Genomic DNA, 19,818 nt, shown 5'->3' with positions numbered 1-19,818 from the left:
TCCATGCCATTCCAAGATTGGTGAAGAATTCAGTGCTGTGAGGAAGAGGTCACCCAAATCTGGTCTTAAACAAAGATTTCTTCATGGGAGTCACAATGTGCATATCCAAACCCATGGCTTACCAACTGCCTAGTTGACAATTTTGACCATCTCATACAAGTATCCTCTATCCTCTATTCCCAATCCTGTCCAACCCTCTCCCCCACTTTGATTCCTATCAAAATACTGTCCTGTCACAGTAAAGCCAAAAATAAATCTAAAAGCATCGCTCACTGGACAATTCTGAAGTTGTTAGACAAGATCCTAGCAGTTTGGAACACTCAAACAGAAGATTATTGAAGTGAAGGTTGTGAAGTTTTTACAGAAAACGGTGTGCACTAAGATTGTGGTCGTTGTTGCTGCTTCCAAACTCCCCAAATCAACTTCTTGCAGAACTTCCTTGTTTCTCAGAACAACTTAACTGTTTTTAACGATTTCATCAAACAACAGTTGCAAGTCATAATCATTCTTCAATGATGGTGAGTATTGGCTACTTCTGCTATTGTTGTTTGCACTGTTTGCCACATTTACAGTTTAGTGCTCTCTGGCAATGAGGGATTCACTTGTGATACATGCAGGGAAATATTTAGGCTGACAGAGAAGGTATCAGAATTGGAGACACGCTGTTACGCCCAGCTCTTATCAAGCCACAACACAAAAGAGGGATCAAGCAGAAACATTTGAATCAAAAACAGGTTTTATTGAATTAAACATATCACAACCAATAATTATAAACATAAGTCCAGGGGTAAGGGAAAACTAAATCTTGACGTTGCATGTGTAAGAAAACACAAGGAGCAACTCATGAGGAGAGTTTCCCCAGAGATTGCCTGTCCCAAATAAGGCACAGCACTCTTATATACTCTAACTAATTATCAATTAGCATGAGGAAAACCAATCAGGAATGCTCACGACCTGGACCAATATAATCAGGAGACTCAGGGACGTCACACCTTCCACTCCAAAAGGAGGTTCTCTAAAGAACCGACAGAAAGAAAAATAAAAAAGTATGAATGCAAAACAATAATTTAAAAGTGAATGTACAATAACTTTAATACTCATCTCCATAAATCTCACTCCATTTCACTCCTGAAATCCTGGGCCCTAGGACATCAGAAAGAAATAAAGGAAAAGGAAGAAAGAGAGAGAAGAAAAGATACCAGACACTACTGGGACAGCTTATATATGTGAGAGAGCATTTGCAATTATGTTATCCTTGCCACGTATGTGTTTAATCTGTAAATGGAAAGGTTGAAGAATAAGGCTCCATCTCATTATTGTCTGATTCTTACCGTGTATTTGACCTATGAAAGTCAACGGATTATGGTCAGGTGTATACTGTAATAGGACCACATACAGAGCTCAAATATACCTCGAAATGTTAAACGGCTAAAATAATGGCTAATGGTTTTTTTCCACCGTAGAATACACTTGCTGGTGACGATTTAATTTTTAGAAAAATAACTGACTGAATGTTCGATTCCATTACAATCTTCTTGTAAGAGAACAGCACCAGCACCATAAGCATTGGCATCAACTGCAAGTAGAAAATGTTTCTCAAAATTAGGAGAAGCCAACACCGGAGCATTTGCCAATAAAGATTTGGTGTTCTCAAATGAACACTGCCATTGAAAGGGTTTCTTAGGGCTTAACAAATCGGTCAGAGGGGAAACTAGACTTGCAAAATTATGACAAAACCCTCTGTAGTAACCCACCATCCCAAAGAATCGTTGTAACTCACGACGGGTTTTTGAAAACTACAGATTGTATCCACTTTAGCGTGAATCGGCTTTACACAACCCCTGCCAACCGCCTTTCCTAAGTATGTCACAGTGGCCTTTCCAAAGTCGCACTTGGCAAGGTTGACAGTTAAATTTGCTTTGGCTAGACGAACAAATAGCTCTCTAGTCTGATCAAGATGTTCAGACCAAGACGAATGTGGCGGAGGCGTGGTTTAGCGAAGTCTGCAACGGGAGAGCGAGTGAAGAGACGAGCGGCGATAAGTGGTTCAGGTGAGAAACAAGTAACACCTGGATCTCGTTTCAGTGATTGGCGTGGGGAACTCGCATTTAAGGAGCGCGACAGCCGGCGAAAAGAGAGAGAGACGGGGACTCGTGAGCGCAGGAAGCTGGAGAGCGATCGAGCAAACCAGACGCAGTATCCGTGGCCGAAGTGCTGTTAGAAAGTGCGCGCACCTGCCGCGCTTGTTTGTTTGTTTATTTGTTTTGTTTTGGTTTTTGGAATAAAGCCTCTCACGAGCCCCGTACGCCGACTCTGGTCTCCTTCCTCTACTCTGATTGAACCTTCATTACACTGGTGCCGAAACCCGGGAGGAAGGAGAGCGTTCGCCATGCAGACTCCGTCAGCTACATCAGCCTCGCCATTTGCGGACATCATATCATCGCTCGCGGGCCTGCACCAAGAACACCACCAGGCCCTGCTGGACCTGCGGGCCGACCAAGACCACCGGTTCCAGGCGATGATGCGGGCCCAGCAGGAGGACCGCGAGCTGGTCCGGAGCTTGCTGGGCCGGGAGGCTCGGACGGGGACGGCCTCCCCCAGCGCCCCGCCCCCTCACATGCCACTCCCCAAGATGGGACCCACTGACGACCCGGAGGCTTTCCTTGACTTGTTCGAGCGGACTGCGGAGGCGTGTGGGTGGCCGGTGGACAGCTGGCCCGTACGGGTGATCCCTCTGCTGTCGGGGGAGGCCCAGAAGGCGGCCCAACAACTACCCGTCCCGAACCTCCTGGTCTACGCCGACCTCAGACGAGCCATCCTCCAGAGGGTGGGCCTCAGCCCAGAACAACATCGCCAGCGCTTCCGGTCACTGGAGCTGGCCGAGGCGGGCCGACCCTTTGTGTTGGCGCAGCAGCTCCGGGACTCGTGCCGCAAATGGCTGTTGGCCGGGGACGGCGATGCCGAATCCATCATCAACGCGGTGGTACTGGAGCAGTTCATCTCCCGCCTTCCAAAGAAGTCCGCCCAGTGGGTCCAGTGCCACCGCCCGGCGTCGCTGGATCTGGCCATCCAACTGGCGGAGGATCAGCTGGCGGCGTGCTCCGGGGTCGGCGAGCCCCTCCCTGCTGTCTCTCTCTCTCTCTCTGTTTCCCCCTCCCCCCCCACTCCGAAATCTCTCCCTCTCCCTAGGTCCCGTTGGGTGGGGCCACCGAGGGCTGCGCCCCGCTGGAGGGTGGCGATGGAGCCTGCGGCCGGGGCCCGAGGTCCCGCACGAGGGATGGCCGCTCCCCAGCGACGGGGGAGTGAAGACACTCCGGCTGCTTCCCCACGTCAATCCCCTGAGCCACTTCCCGCCACTAGGGCAGCGGGGAGACCCGGGCCAGCCTGCTGGCGTTGCGGGGATCCGGGCCACTTTGTGGACAGGTGCCCGATGATGGAGGTGGGGACACTGGTCCGGATCCCGGACGACCCGCAGGCTGCCCCCGATCAAGCCGGGCTGTACCAAATACCCGTGAGTATTAAGGGGGGTACCTATCAGGCTCTGGTGGATTCAGGTTGCAACCAGACCTCCATCCATCAAAGCCTGATACAATCCGGGGCATTGGATACGGGCCGCATGGTTAAGGTGAGGTGTGTGCACGGGGATATAAGGGAATATCCATTAAAAGCCATAGGTATTAAATTTCGGGGCCATAAGCATAGTGTGGAGGTGGCCGTTAGTCCGCGCCTCCGGCATCCGCTAATTTTGGGGACGAATTGGCCAGCATTTCAGCATTTACTAGGGTGTTTGACAGCGGGTGCCGTCGGGGGAAAGAACCAGCCGGGGGGCGGGGCGAGCGCTCAGGTGGGAGAATCTGTCCCGGGGCCTAGCGGGGCGGTCTCAGGGGAACCGAGTGGCATGGCGAGGCTAAACCTTGCCGGCCGCGATGACTTTCCCCTGGAACAATCCCAGGACGAGACGCTGAAGCATGCCTTCGAGCAGGTCCGCTCGATCGATGGGCGGGTCCTCCACCCTGAGCGTCCGCTATCCCACCCGTATTTTGCCGTTATTAAAGACAGGTTGTATCGAGTGACCCACGACGCTCAGACAAATGAAGATACAACCCAGCTGTTAGTACCGCGGAGCCGTCGGGAAATGCTTTTCCGGACGGCGCATTGTAATCCTATGGCAGGGCACTTAGGAGTAGCAGCAACACTAAATCGTCTAACGACCCGATTCTTTTGGCCGGGCATTCACGAGAACGTGCGCAGGTGGTGCGCGTCTTGTCGGGAATGTCAGCTGGTAAACCCACCGGCCGTTCCAAAAGCGCCTTTGCGCCCTATTCCTCTAGTGCAGGTCCCCTTCGAGCGAATTGGTATGGACCTGATCGGGCCGTTAGAGCGATCTGCACGGGGACACCGTTTCGCGTTAGTCTTAGTGGATTACGCGACACGGTATCCAGAAGCAGTGGCGCTCCGCAACATCTCAGCCAAAAGTGTGGCGGATGCCTTGTTTCGTTTAATCTCCCGCGTGGGAATCCCAAAAGAGATTCTCACGGACCAGGGCACCGCGTTTATGTCGCGCACGTTAAACGAATTATACGGATTATTGGGCATTAAAGCGGTGCGTACCAGCGTCTATCACCCACAAACGGACGGTCTGGTCGAACGGTTTAATCGCACATTAAAAACCATGATCCGGAAATTCGTACATGAAGACGCGAAAAATTGGGACCGTTGGCTAGAACCCCTCTTATTTGCTGTGCGCGAAGTCCCCCAAGCCTCCACGGGGTTTTCCCCCTTCGAGCTTCTCTATGGACGTCAGCCCAGGGGGGTGCTAGACGTCCTGAGAGAAACTTGGGAGGACGGACACTCGGATAGCAAAAATGAAATTCAATATGTCCTGGACCTGCGCGCAAAACTCCATACACTGGGGCGGCTCTCTATGGAGAATTTGCTTCAGGCCCAGGACAGACAAAGCCAGCTATATAACCGGGGAACTAAGCTACGAGAATTTGCACCGGGAGATAAAGTGCTCGTTTTACTGCCAACCTCTAGCTCCAAATTGTTAGCCAAGTGGCAAGGACCATTTGAGGTCACACGGCGGATAGGAGATCTCAATTATGAGGTAATACGGACAGATAGAGGCGACTCACGGCAAATCTACCACCTCAACCTCCTTAAAAAATGGAGCGGGGAGGAGTCAGTGTTGCTAGCGACGGTAGTGAGTGGGGAGGATGATCTCGGGCCAGAGGCGATTATTAAAGGAAAACCCCTCGCACTGGCTCTAGGAGGGGACCACCTCTCGCCCTCGCAGCTCACTGACATCGCGCAGTTGCAGGTAGAATTTGCAGACGTGTTTTCGCCCCTACCCGGCCGTACGGACCTGATTCAGCACCACATTGAGACAGAGCCGGGAGTCGTAATTCGCAGCCGGCCATATAGATTGCCTGAACACAAAAAAAAGGTAGTTCAGACCGAATTAGAGGCTATGCTGGGGATGGGAGTAATCGAGGAGTCACACAGCGATTGGGCGAGCCCGATAGTTTTGGTGCCCAAAACGGACGGCTCGATACGGTTCTGTGTAGACTATCGCAGGGTGAATGCAATTTCCAAATTTGATGCTTATCCAATGCCGCGGATTGACGAGTTGCTCGATCGGTTAGGCACGGCTCGTTTTTATTCGACATTGGACTTAACCAAAGGTTATTGGCAGATCCCCTTATCTCCCATTTCCAAAGAAAAGACCGCCTTCACCACGCCGTTTGGATTACACCAATTTGTTACGCTTCCGTTCGGCTTGTTCGGGGCCCCGGCTACGTTTCAGCGCCTCATGGATCGAGTGCTGCGGCCCCATGCTGCATATGCCGCCGCCTACCTGGATGATATTATCATCTATAGTGGGGACTGGCAGCGGCATATGGAGCATGTGAGGGCGGTCCTCAGGGCACTGAGACGGGCGGGGCTAACGGCCAACCCGAAGAAGTGCGCAGTTGGGCGGGTGGAGGTAAAGTATCTGGGCTTCCACTTGGGCCACGGGCAGGTGCGTCCCCAAATTGATAAGACGGCAGCAATTGCAACCTGTCCCAGGCCCAAGACCAAAAGGGAGGTGAGGCAGTTCTTGGGGCTGGCGGGATATTACAGGAGGTTTATTCCTCATTATTCGGACCTCACCAGCCCGTTGACTGACCTCACTAAAAAGGAGGTACCAGATACGGTCCAGTGGACGGAGCCGTGCCAACGGGCCTTTACCCGAGTTAAAGCGGCCCTGTGTGGCGGGCCGCTCCTGCACTCTCCTAACTTTGCTCTCCCCTTTTTTTTGCAGACCGACGCATCGGACAGGGGGCTGGGCGCGGTCCTGTCCCAGGAGGTGGGGGGGGAAGACCGCCCGGTGCTGTACATTAGTCGGAAGCTCTCCAAGAGAGAGACTAAGTACAGCACCATAGAGAAGGAGTGTTTGGCCATCAGGTGGGCGGTTCTCACCCTTCGTTACTACCTCCTGGGACGGGAGTTCACCCTCTGCTCGGACCACGCGCCCCTCCAGTGGCTCCACCGCATGAAGGATACCAACGCGCGAATCACCCGTTGGTATCTAGCTTTACAGCCATTTAAGTTCAAGGTGATTCACAGGCCGGGGGCGCAGATGGCTGTGGCCGATTTCCTCTCCAGGAATGGGGGGGGGGGGGGCTGCAGGCCGGATGGCTCCCCGGCCTGAGTCGGGCGGTGGGGGTATGTGGCGGAGGCGTGGTTTAGCGAAGTCTGCAACGGGAGAGCGAGTGAAGAGACGAGCGGCGATAAGTGGTTCAGGTGAGAAACAAGTAACACCTGGATCTCGTTTCAGTGATTGGCATGGGGAACTCGCATTTAAGGAGCGCGACAGCCGGCGAAAAGAGAGAGAGACGGGGACTCGTGAGCGCAGGAAGCTGGAGAGCGATCGAGCAAACCAGACGCAGTATCCGTGGCCGAAGTGCTGTTAGAAAGTGCGCGCACCTGCCGCGCTTGTTTGTTTGTTTATTTGTTTTGTTTTGGTTTTTGGAATAAAGCCTCTCACGAGCCCCGTACGCCGACTCTGGTCTCCTTCCTCTACTCTGATTGAACCTTCATTACAACGAACTATACAGAACAACATCATCCAGGTAAACCTCACAACCGGCCATCCCAGACAACACGTGATTTATCAAGAGCATATCAGGAGCATTTCGGACCCCAAAAGGCATAATGGTGTACTGAAGGAACCTATCAGGTGAAACAAAAGCAGAAAGTTCTTTAGCACGAGATGTCAAAGGCACTTGCCAATAACCTTTCAAGAGGTCAAATTTGCTAACGAATTGTGCAGAACTAACACGGTCCACACAGTCATTGATTCTTGGTAGAGGATAACAATCAGGTTTTGTCAGAGAATTGAGCTTCCTGTAATTGGTGCAAAAATGATACAAATTATCTGGTTTATTCACTAAAATACATGGGGAGCTCCAAGAACTAAAACTGGGTTCTGCCAAGTTATGATCAAGTAAATAATCCACTTCTCTCTGAAGTAACTTCCTTTTTATAGGGTTGACATGATATGAATGTTCTTTCACTGGCTGAGCAGTACCAACATCAATATCATGCTCAATGACGGAAGTTCGAGTAGGAACATAGAAAAAGAGAGAGTTAAACAAGCTTACCAACTCAATGAGCCTTCTCTGACTGAGACAGGTGAGACATATGGTGAACCAAGTTAACCCTCTAAGGTCTAAGGGTATTTTTGGGCCCTGGAGAAGTTTAACTTCTAAATGGCTAAAGTCTAATCTCACAGTAATCAGCACAAACAGGGCTATAATAATTTGTGAGCAGCATGTATGTACATGATTGTGTTTTTGAGAAAAAAATGTTTATGCGTGGTTAGTGAAAAACTAAAAATGTTAAATCACTTGAATAAGGCCATAAAACACATACAGAACATTGGTTCCCAGGACTTTTGAGAACTGGAGTTTGTAGCCTAGAATTTTTCTTTCTAAATTATGTGAAAATAATCTTTACTCACTCACAGAAAACAATATCAAAGTCAAAGTCACCTTTATTTATATAGCGATTTAAACAAAATACATTGCGTCAAAGCAACTGAACAACATTCATTAGGAAAACAGTGTCTCAATAATGCAAAATGATAGTTAAAGGCAGTTCATCATCGAATTCAGTTATTTCATCTCTGTTCAGTTTAAATAGTGTCCGTGCATTCATTCATTTGCAATCAAGTCAATGATATCGCTGTAGATGAAGTGACCCCAACTAAGCAAGCCAGAGGCGATAGAGGCAAGGAACCAAAACTTCATCGGTGACAGAATGGAGAAAAAAACCTTGGGAGAAACCAGGCTCAGTTGGGGGGCCAGTTCTCCTCTGACCAGACGAAACCAGTAGTTCAATTCCAGGCTGCATCAAAGTCAGATTGTGCAGAAGAATCATCTGTTTCCTGTGGTCTTGTCCTGGTGGTCCTCTGAGACAAGGTATTTACAGGGGATCTGTATCTGGGGCTCTAGTTGTCCTGGTGCCGCTGTCTTTCAGGGCAGTAGAGGTCCTTTCTAGGTGCTGATCCACCATCTGGTCTGGATACGTACTGGATCCGGGTGACTGCAGTGATCCTCTGATCTGAACACAGACTGGATCTGGTGGCCACGGTGACCTCGGAACAAGAGAGAAACAGACAAATATTAGCATAGATGCCATTCTTCTAATGATGTAGCAAGTACATAGGGTGTTATGGGAAGTGTTTCCGGTTCCGGTTTACCTAATTAATGCAGTCTAAAAATCCTTTAACGGATTTGGATATTAAAAGCATATTAGTATGTTATGTGTAAGCCAGGTTAAAGAGATGGGTCTTTAATCTAGATTTAAACTGCAAGAGTGTGTCTGCCTCCCTAACAATGTTAGGTAGGTTATTCCAGAGTTTAGGCGCCAAATAGAAAAAGGATCTGCCGCCCGCAGTTGATTTTGTTATTCTAGGTATTATCAAATTGCCTGAGTTTTGAGAACGTAGTAGACGTAGAGGAGTATAATGTAAAAGGAGCTCATTCAAATACTGAGGTGCTAAACCATTCAGGGCTTTATAAGTAATAAGCAATATTTTAAAATCTATACAATGTTTGATAGGGAGCCAGTGCAGCAATGACAGGACCGGGCTAATATGGTCATACTTCCTGGTTCTAGTAAGAACTCTTGCTGCTGCATTTTGGACTAGCTGTAGTTTGTTTACTAAGCATGCAGAACAACCTCCCAATAAAGCATTACAATAATCTAACCTTGAGGTCATAAATGCATGGATTAACATTCCTGCATTTGACATTGAGAGCATAGGCCGTAATTTAGATATATTTTTGAGATGGAAAAATGCAGTTTTACAAATGCTAGAAACGTGGCTTTCAAAGGAAAGATTGCGATCAAATAGCACACCTAGGTTCCTAACTGATGACGAAGAATTGACAGAGCAACCATCAAGGCTTAGATAGTGTTCTAGGTTATTACAAGCAGAGTTTTTAGGTCCTATAATTAACATCTCTGTTTTTTCTGAATTTAGCAGTAAGAAATGACTCGTCATCCAGTTTTTTATATCGACTATGCATTCCATTAGTTTTTCAAATTGGTGTGTTTCACCGGGCCTCGAAGAAATATAGAGCTGAGTATCATCAGCATAACAATGAAAGCTAACACCATGTTTCCTGATGATATATCCCAAGGGTAGCATATAAAGCGTGAAGAGTAGCGGCCCTAGTACTGAGCCTTGAGGTACTCCATACTGCACTTGTGATCGATATGATACATTTTCATTCAATGCTACGAACTGATGGCGGTCATATAAGTACGATTTAAACCATGCTAATGCACTTCCACTGATGCCAACAAAGTGTTCAAGTCTATGCAAAAGAATGCTGTGGTCAATTGTGTCAAATGCAGCACTAAGATCCAATAAAAGTAATAGAGAGATACACCCACGATCAGATGATAAGAGCAGATCATTTGTAACTCTAAGGAGAGCAGTCTCAGTACTATTATACGGTCTAAATCCTGACTGGAAATCCTCACATATACCATTTTTCTCTAAGAAGGATTATAATTGTTAGGACACCACCTTTTCTAGTATCTTGGACAGAAAGGGGAGATTCGAGATTGGTCTATAATTAACTAGTTCTTTGGGGTCAAGTTGTGGTTTTTTTGATGAGAGGCTTAATAACAGCCAGTTTGAAGGTTTTGGGGACATATCCTAATGACAATGAGGAATTAATATTAGTCAGAAGAGGATCTATGACTTCTGGAAGCCCCTCTTTTAGGAGCTTAGATGGTATAGGGTCTAACATACATGTTGTTGGTTTAGATGATTTAACAAGTTTATACAATTCTTCCTCTCCTATAGTAGAGAATGAGTGGAACTGTTCCTCATGGGGTCTATAGTGCACTGTCTGATGTGATATTGTAGCTGATGGCTGAATGGTTGCAATTTTATCTCTAATAGTATCGATTTTAGAAGTAAAGTAGTTCATAAAGTCATTACTGCTGTGATGTTGGGAAATGTAAACACTTGAGGCTTTATTTCTCGTTAATTTAGCCACTGTATTGAATAAATACCTGGGGTTATGTTTGATATTGATTTAAATTTTCTAAGACACTTTTTGTTGGTAAAAGTCATATACGAGTAGGCGTCAACTATCATGAATATCATTGTGATTTACACCTGAGAGACAAAGGCCTGCATAATGAGCTGCATATTGAGCCTTTCAGTTTTGCACAAGTTCATCAAACAACCGCAGTAAGAATATTTCATCAAGCACGGTGAGTAATGGCTTCTCCTGCTATTGTTATTTGCACCTCTTGCCACATGTACAGTTTATCTATCTCTGTCGCAGATGAGGGATTCACATGTGATAAATGCAGGGAAATACAGTGGGGATCAAAAGTTTGGGCACCCCTTGCAGAATCTGTGAAAATATGAGTAATTTTCAAAAAATAAGAGAGATCATACTAAATGCATGTTATTTTTTATTTAGTACTGTCCTGAGTAGGATATTGTACATAAAAGATATTAACATTTAGTCCACAAGACAAAAAAATTGCTGAAATTATTAAAATAACTCCACTCAAAAGTTTGGGAACCCTTGGTTCTTAATACTGTGTGCTGTTACCTGATGATCCTTGACTGTCTTTCTGTTTTGTGATGGTTGTGCATGAGTCCCTTGTTTGTTCTGAACAGTTAAACTGAGCAGCGTTCTTCAGAAAAATCTTTAAGGTCCTGCAGATTCTTCAGTTTTCCAGCATCTTTGCATATTTGAACCCTTTCCAGCAGTGACTGTATGATTTTGAGATACATCTTTGCAGACTGAGGACATTTGAGGGACTCAAACACAACCATTTAAAAAGATTTAAACATTCACTGATGCTCCAGAAGGAAACAAGATGCATTAAGAGCTGGGGGGTGATAACTTTTGGAATTTGAAGATCAAGGTAAATTGTACTTAATTTGTGTAACGGGAAACATACAAGTATCTTCTGTTGCTTACGAAGGGCAGAACTAAATGGAAAAAAATTATATTTCAACAAAATAAGACAAATTTGGCCATCTTTATCATGTTCAAAAGTTTTCACCCCCCAGCTCTTAATGCATCTTGTTTCCTTCTGGAGCATCAGTGAATGTTTGAATCTTTTTAAATGGTTATGTTTGAGTCCCTCAATTGTCCTTAGTGTGAAAAGATGCATCTCAAAAATCATAAAGTCACTGCTGGAAAGGGTTCAAATATGCAAAGATGCTGGAAAACTGAAGAATCTGCAGGACCTTAAAGATTTTTCTGAAGAACGCTGCTCAGTTAAACTGTTCAGAAGAACAAACAAGGGACTCATGCACAACCATCACAAAACAGAAAGACAGTCGAGGATCATCCGGTGACACCACAGAGTATTAAGAACCAAGGGTTCCCAAACTTTTGAATGGGGTTATTTTAATAATTTCAGCATTTTTTTTTTGTCTTGTGGACTAAATTTTAATATCTTTTATGTACAATATCTTACTCAGGACAGTACTAAATAAAATATAACATGCATTTAGTATGATCTCTCTTATTTTTTGAAAATCACTAATATTTTCACAGATTCTGCAAAGGGTGCCCAAACTTTCGATCCCCTCTGTAGTTAGGCTGACAGAGAAGATTTCAGAATTAGAGACACGCATCCAAACTTTAATTGAGGACTGTAAGAATGTTAGGGCTCTAGATACGGCTTTGGATGCGTCTAGCTAAGGGATTCCTGTACATTGTTCGGTTCTGGCAACAGAGCTCCTGCAGCAGGGCAACTGGGTTACACTGCTCTTCTGTTCCGATCAAAACATTAAACAGGTTCTCCCCACTCAGTGATGCACCCACTAAGAAACCTGATGAAAGTGCTCTAGTTATTTGTACGGAACGTGAATATAGAGACACCAGCCACCATAGTCAATTGTTTACCGGGAGCCAAGAGCGCCTGATATCTTGGCAAATTTACCAGTGCTGGCTAATGCTAAATGTAAATACAATAAGATTGTTATTCATGCCGGCGCTAATGATGTTCGACTTTGCCAGTCGGAGATCACTAAGAATAACATTAAAGAGATGTGTGAACTTGCAAGCACGATGTCAGAATCTGTAATATGCTCTGGTCCCCTCCCTGCATACCATGGTGACGAGATGATTGTTATCACTCAATGGCTGGATGTCTAAGTGGTGCCCACAGAATAACATAGGTTTCATAGACAATTGGAAGAGCTTTTGGGGCAGACCTGACCTGTTGAAAAGAGATGGTCTTCATCCCTCCTGGGGTGGTGACCAGTGGTGGACGAAGTACACAAATCAAGTACTTGAGTAAAAGTACAGATAGGCCTACATATAATAAAATATTACTCCAGTAAGAGTAAAAGTACTCCTTTTTCAATTTTACTCAAGTGAAAGTAAAAAAGTACTCGATTTTTTATGCACTTAAGTAAAAAAGTAATGAAAGATAGATGTTTGCAATTTTATATAGGCTACTTAATTTAATTTTATATTAGCACATATTTTTTATAATCCTACTGCTCAAAATACCTGGGATATTTTCCAATATAACCCCTATATGGAGTCAAGATACATTTTTGTTGTTGATATGGACTACGTTGATGAGAGTGATGTTAACTGTGAAGCTTACACTGTGATGTACCTGAGAGAAAACAGAGATGACCATCTGATTTTCACCAGTAAGAAAAAAGTATTTTAAAGTTTGTTGTTTTACAGAACATCAAAGTTACAGTACAGAACAAAAGTTTGGAGCCCTTCTCATTCAAAGAGTTTTTTTTATTTTCATGACAAATTGTAGAGTCACACTGAAGGCATCAAGGGCTATTTGACCAAGAAGGAGTGTGATGGGGTGCTGCGCCAGATGACCTGGCCTCCACAGTCACCGGACCTGAACCCAATCGAGATGGTTTAGGGGTGAGCTGGACTGCAGACAGAAGGCAAAAGGGCCAACCAGTGCTAACCATCTCTCTGGGAACTCCTTCAAGACTGTTGGAAGACCATTTCAGGTGACTACCACTTGAAGCTCATCATGAGAATGCCAAGAGTGTGCAAAGCGGTAATCAAAGTAAAAGGTGGCTACTTTGAAGAACCTAGAATATGACATATTTTCAGTTGTTTCACACTTTTTTGTTATGTATATAATTCCATATATAATTCCACATGTGTTAATTCATTTTTTTGATGCCTTCAGTGTAAATCTACAATTTTCATAATCATGAAAATAAAGAAAACTCTTTGAATGAGAAGGTGTGTCCAAACCTTTGGTCTGTACTGTATATATGACACAATAATAAGGCCTGAAGTTAGGAAGAACATTTTAAGGAAAATGTAATTATATTTTCATAATGATTTTAGTTTAAATTCAACCCTGGCCAAACGGGGTGCATCTCTTCCCACTTTGATAATTAAAGTAGTTACCATGTTCTGAACATCACATCCTTTCTTTTCTACCCAGATGTAATATATATATATATATATATATATATATATATATATATATATATATATATATATATATATATATGTGGTTGAATAAAAATATTTGGACATTATTTATAAAAATTACCTCAACTTAGCACCAACAAGCTTGATAGCTAGACAGTTAGCATCAGCTAACAATATTTACTTATTTTCAGTACGGTTATGAATAAACATTCATGTCTGTCTACTCATCTAGTTAATCCAAACAATATAACGTTACTGTTGATAAACAATATAAAAACAGACGTCACATAGGACATTTTAATAAAACTGTTAACAATACGGCAGCAGGGAATTTGAACGTGCATGAGTTATTGTATTTAACCTATGTTATTTTAAGTTTTTTTTTTTTTTTCCTAAAATTGATGTCTGCATCGTCTGCACTCAAGCATTATAGTGGGCTTAAATAGATCACTCTTTACAACGGATTTAGTTCCCAAACAACTGACAATTTTGACCTAAATATGATTTTCAGTTACAATAATTAATCAAAAATTTCGACATTAATAACTTATTTTTAGCAAAATCAGATGCACGCGCGCTCACAAGATCTCCCGGTTCTTAATTCTGGAGACTCGCACTAAACGGTTCATTTGAATCGGTGAGTGGTCGACTCCAGAACAGCTGCAATCGGATCATTCTAATTCGTAAACGAATCGTTTGGTGTGATTCGCAATCCAATTTAAAAAAATATTTTGAAAAGACTCAGTTCGTTCAAGATGAATCAGACACTGCTTCTGCGTGTCGGAGCAAGTGATATATTATAGGGAGTAACGAAATTTTTTATGAAATGCAGTGAAGTTAAAAGTACGATTTTATGCTTTGGAATGTAGTGAAGTAAAAGTAAAAGTTACTCAAAATAAAACTTCTCAAGTAAAGTACATATACTTGAAAAATTGACTTAAGTACAGTAACGAAGCAAAGCTACTGCGTTACTGTCCACCACTGGTGGCGACGCTATTCTCTCTAGAAATATGGCAAATAGTCTTAGTGTTTATACTTGACTAACTGGGGCCCAGGTCAGGAAGCAGACAGACTGGCTAAACCGACCGTCTGCTGACTGCCTCACTTCACAGAGGTCAGCTAATTCTCAGCACATAGAGACTCTTTCACCTAGATATTACACTATAGAGACTGTGTCTGTTCCCCGAACTAGAAAATACAAAAAAAAACGTCCAAAACAAGTTAAGATTAACAATTTAATTGAGGTTCAACAAATAAAAAACAGATGCAATATGGATAAACAAATGATAAAGCTTGGCTTATTGAATATCAGATCCTTTTCTACGAAAACACTTTTTGTAAATAATATGATCACTGATCATAATATAGATGTACTCTGTTTGACAGAAACCTGGCTAAAACCTTATGATTACATTATTTTAAATGAGTCCACCCCCCAAGATTACTATTATAAACATGAGCCGCGTCTAAAAGGCAAAGGGGGAGGTGTTGCTTCAATTTATAACAACGTTTTCAGGATTTCTCAGAGGACAGGCTTCAAGTATAACTCGTTTGAAGTAATGATGCTTCATAAAACATTATCCAGAGAAACAAATGTCAATGATAAACCCCCTGTTATGTTTGTACTGGCTACTGTATACAGGCCACCAGGGCACCATACAGACTTTATGAAAGAGTTTGGTGATTTTACATCCGAGTTAGTTCTGGCTGCAGATATAGTTTTAATAGTTGGTGATTTAAATATCTATGTTGATAATGAAAAAGATGCATTTGGGATCAGCATTTATAGACATTCTGAACTCTATTGGGGTTAGACAACACGTTTCAGGACCTACTCATTGTCGAAATCATACTCTAGATTTAATACTGTCACATGGAATTGATGTTGATAGTGTTGAAATTATGCAGCCAAGTGATGATATCTCAGATCATTATTTAGTTTTGTGCGAACTTCATATAACCAAAACTGTAAATTCTACTTCTTGTTACAAGTATGGAAGAACCATCAATTCTACAACAAAAGACTGCTTTTTAAGTTATCTTCCTGATGTATCCAAATTCCTTAGCATATCCAAAACCTCAGAACAACTTGAAGATGTATGTAACAGAAACTATGGACTCTCTCTTTTCTAGCACTTTAAATACAGTTGCTCCTTTACGCTTAAGGAAGGTTAAGGAAAACAGTTTGACACCATGGTATAATGAGCATACTCACACCCTAAAGAGAGCAGCCCGAAAAATGGAGCGCAGCTGGAGGAAAACAAAACTAAAGGGATTTCAAATTGCTTGGCAGGAAAGTAACCTATCCTACAGAAAAGCATTCAAAACTGATAGATCCGATTACTTTTCTTCTCTTTTAGAAAAAAACAAACATAACCCCAGGTATTTATTCAATACAGTGGCTAAATTAACGAAAAATAAAGCCTCAACAAGTGTTCATGACTTTATGAACTACTTTACTTCTAAAATCGATACTATTAGAGATAAAATTGCAACCATTCAGCCGTCAGCTACAGTATCGCATCAGACAGTGAACTATAGACACCCTGAGGAACAGTTCCACTCATTCTCTATTATAGGAGAGGAAGAATTGTATAAACTTGTTAAATCATCTAAACCAACAACATGTATGTTAGACCCTATACCGTCTAAGCTCCTAAAAGAGGTGCTTCCAGAAGTCATAGATCCTCTTCTGACTATTATTAATTCCTCATTGTCATTAGGATATGTCCCCAAAACCTTCAAACTGGCTGTTATTAAGACTCTCATCAAAAAACCACAACTTGACCTCAAAGAACTAGTTAATTATAGACCAATCTCGAATCTCCCTTTTCTGTCCAAGATACTAGAAAAAGTAGTATCCTCACAATTACATTCCTTCTTAGAGAAAAATGGTATATGTGAGGATTTCCAGTCAGGATTTAGACCGTATCATAGTACTGAGACTGCTCTCCTTAGAGTTACAAATGATCTGCTCTTATCATCTGATCATGGGTGTATCTCTCTATTAGTTTTATTGGATCTTAGTGCTGCGTTCGACACAATTGACCACAACATTCTTTTGCATAGACTTGAACACTTTGTTGGCATTAATGGAAGTGCATTAGCATGGTTTAAATCACACTTATATGACCGCCATCAGTTCGTAGCAGTGAATGAAGATGTACCATATCGATCACAAGTGCAGTATGGAGTACCTCAAAGCTCAGTACTAGGGCCGCTACTCTTCATGCTTTATATGTTACCCTTGGGAGATATCATCAGGAAACATGGTGTTAGCTTTCACTGTTATGCTGATGATACTCAGCTCTAGATTTCTTCACAGCCCGGTGAAACACACCAATTTGAAAAACTAATGGAATGCATAGTCGATATAAAAAACTGGATGACGAGTAATTTCTTACTGTTAAATTCAGAAAAAAAACAGAGGTGTTAATTATAAGACCTAAAAATACCAGGAAGTATGACCATCTTAGCCCATTCCTGTCAACACTGCACTGGCTCCCTATCAAACATCGTATAGATTTTAAAATATTGCTTATTACTTATAAAGCCCTTAATGGTTTAGCACCTCAGTATTTGAATGAGCTCCTTTTACATTATAATCCTCTACGTCAGCTATGTTCTCAAAACTCAGGCAATTTGATAATACCTAGAATATCAAAATCAACTGCGGGCAGCAGATCCTTTTCCTATTTGGTGCCTAAACTCTGGAATAACCCACCTAACATTGTTCAGGAGGCAGACACACTCTTGCAGTTTAAATCTAGATTAAAGACCCATTTCTTTAACCTGGCTTACACATAACATACTAATATGCTTTTAATATCCAAATCCGTTAAAGGATTTTTACTCTCTTATTCCGAGGTCACCGTAGCCACCAGATCCAGTCTGTATTCAGATCAGAGGGTAACTGCAGTCACCCGGATCCAGTACGTATCCAGACCAGATGGTGGATCAGCACCTAGAAAGGACCAATACTGCCCTGAAAGACATCGGAGACCAGGACAACTAGAGCCCTAGATACAGATCCCCTGTAAAGACCTTGTCTCAGAGGATCACCAGGACAAGACCACAGGAAACAGATGATTCTTCTGCAGCCTGGAATTGAACTACTGGTTTCGCCTGTTCAGAGGAGAACTGGCCCCCCAACTGAGCCTGGCTTCTCCCGAGGTTTTTTTTCTCCATTCTGTCACCGATGGAGTTTCGGTTCCTTGCCGCTGTTTCCTCTGGCTTGCTTAGATGGGGTCACTTCATCTACAGCGATATTGTTGACTTGATTGCAAATAAATGCACAGACACTATTTAACTAAACAGAGATGACATCACTGAATTCAATGATGAACTGCCTTTAACTATCATTTTGCACTATTGACACACTGTTTTCCTAATGAATGTTGTTCAGTTGCTTTGACGCAATGTATTTTATTTAAAGCGCTATATAAATAAAGGTGACTTGACTTGATTAAAATGAACTGTAACTCTGTGAATACACAACGAAGAGACATGAGACAGATATCTATAGAAAGCCCGACATGTCTACTTTTAAACTGCCGAAAACAGATATTATAAAGTATGAAAATATGAAAAAAACGTGAAGTCCGTTTTTCATGTCTCCCTTCATTATATCTAATGCGACCACGCCCCTGCGGTGAGCAGAAGAGAATTCTTTACAAAAACATGAAAATCTAACTGTTCAAAAGCTTTTGACTGGTTTTGTTTCATGTTGAAATATATAATTTACCACCACATACCTGGAATTTCCAAAGTGTATATTGCTTATGTGCTCTGAAGGACATAAAAATGTGCCTCATTTGGTTCCTGAGGGGTCTGCTTATTTGCATTGGCTTGCTTTGCAACAGGTTCTTTTGCACTGTTATCCTCACATCTGAAATAAAAAAGCAAGCATGCTGTTTAAACAAATAAACTACATTATTAACATTGCGATGGTCACTGATACTAGTACTACATTTATAGGAAAAAATAACACAATTACCACATAGCACACATACTATCAGTGAACTATTTACAGCTTACTTGATACATTTACACCTCAGACGATCACAAACACCAAATGAACAAGTATAACACATTCAAAATATTTACACCACAACAGATATTCATGAACAGAAGCTTAGTTACATTAATTTGTATGTAGACCTATACATTCCAAAAACTATAGTTATAAACATATATGGCTATATTCCTGAACAGATGATAGCCAATCACAGTAAAGTTTTGTCTAATCATTCTTTCTGACATTAGACTACTAACATTATAACTCATATTATAGTAAAATTTGTACACATGTGAAGTTAATAAAAAAATACTCACTATGTTTATGATCTCTGCTGGATCAAGCTGCTGCATTTTTAATCCAAAGCTTCTTAAGGTAAATTCTGTCTGTCACAGTGAGTCGTTTTCTGAGATGAATGCAGTTTCAGTGCGAAGTGAACAGTAAACTTTAAAAGACTGGTCATCGCGTTAGTTTCATGTGGATTACTATATCACAGAATATTTGTTTTCGATAAGACTTGCTTAGTTAACTGGTTTCTGGTAATTTTGCCTGTGCGATAATTTTTGGTGACGTAGTATTGCACATTGTGTTAACATGCATATTTGTTAACATTAAAAAAAGTACAAAATCAAAAATATTTTAGCTATCCCGCTGCCTCTGAAATCTCGTCTGCTTTATATCTATGTCTGGGTTGGAGCTCAGGCATTTGCTCCACACACACAGACACCAGACTGAGATGGGTGACCTGAGGACAGAATGACTGGGGGGCACGGCACAAAAGTTTTTTTATTTTTAATTAGTGCACCCTTTGGTGACCATTGTGCACTTTAC

General features: G+C 42.7%; 1 protein-coding gene across 5 annotated transcripts in view; it reads right to left on the bottom strand.

The window, feature by feature from the left end:
* LOC128016251 (endonuclease V) overlaps positions 1-19,818 on the bottom strand; it is a 207,447-nt gene that overhangs the window by 101,028 nt on the left and 86,601 nt on the right. The gene's annotated exons all lie outside the window — the stretch shown is intronic.

Source organism: Carassius gibelio, chromosome A6 (genome assembly GCF_023724105.1).
Source record: "Carassius gibelio isolate Cgi1373 ecotype wild population from Czech Republic chromosome A6, carGib1.2-hapl.c, whole genome shotgun sequence".
Taxonomy (NCBI): domain Eukaryota; kingdom Metazoa; phylum Chordata; class Actinopteri; order Cypriniformes; family Cyprinidae; genus Carassius; species Carassius gibelio.
This window is presented reverse-complemented; position numbering and strand designations above follow the sequence as displayed.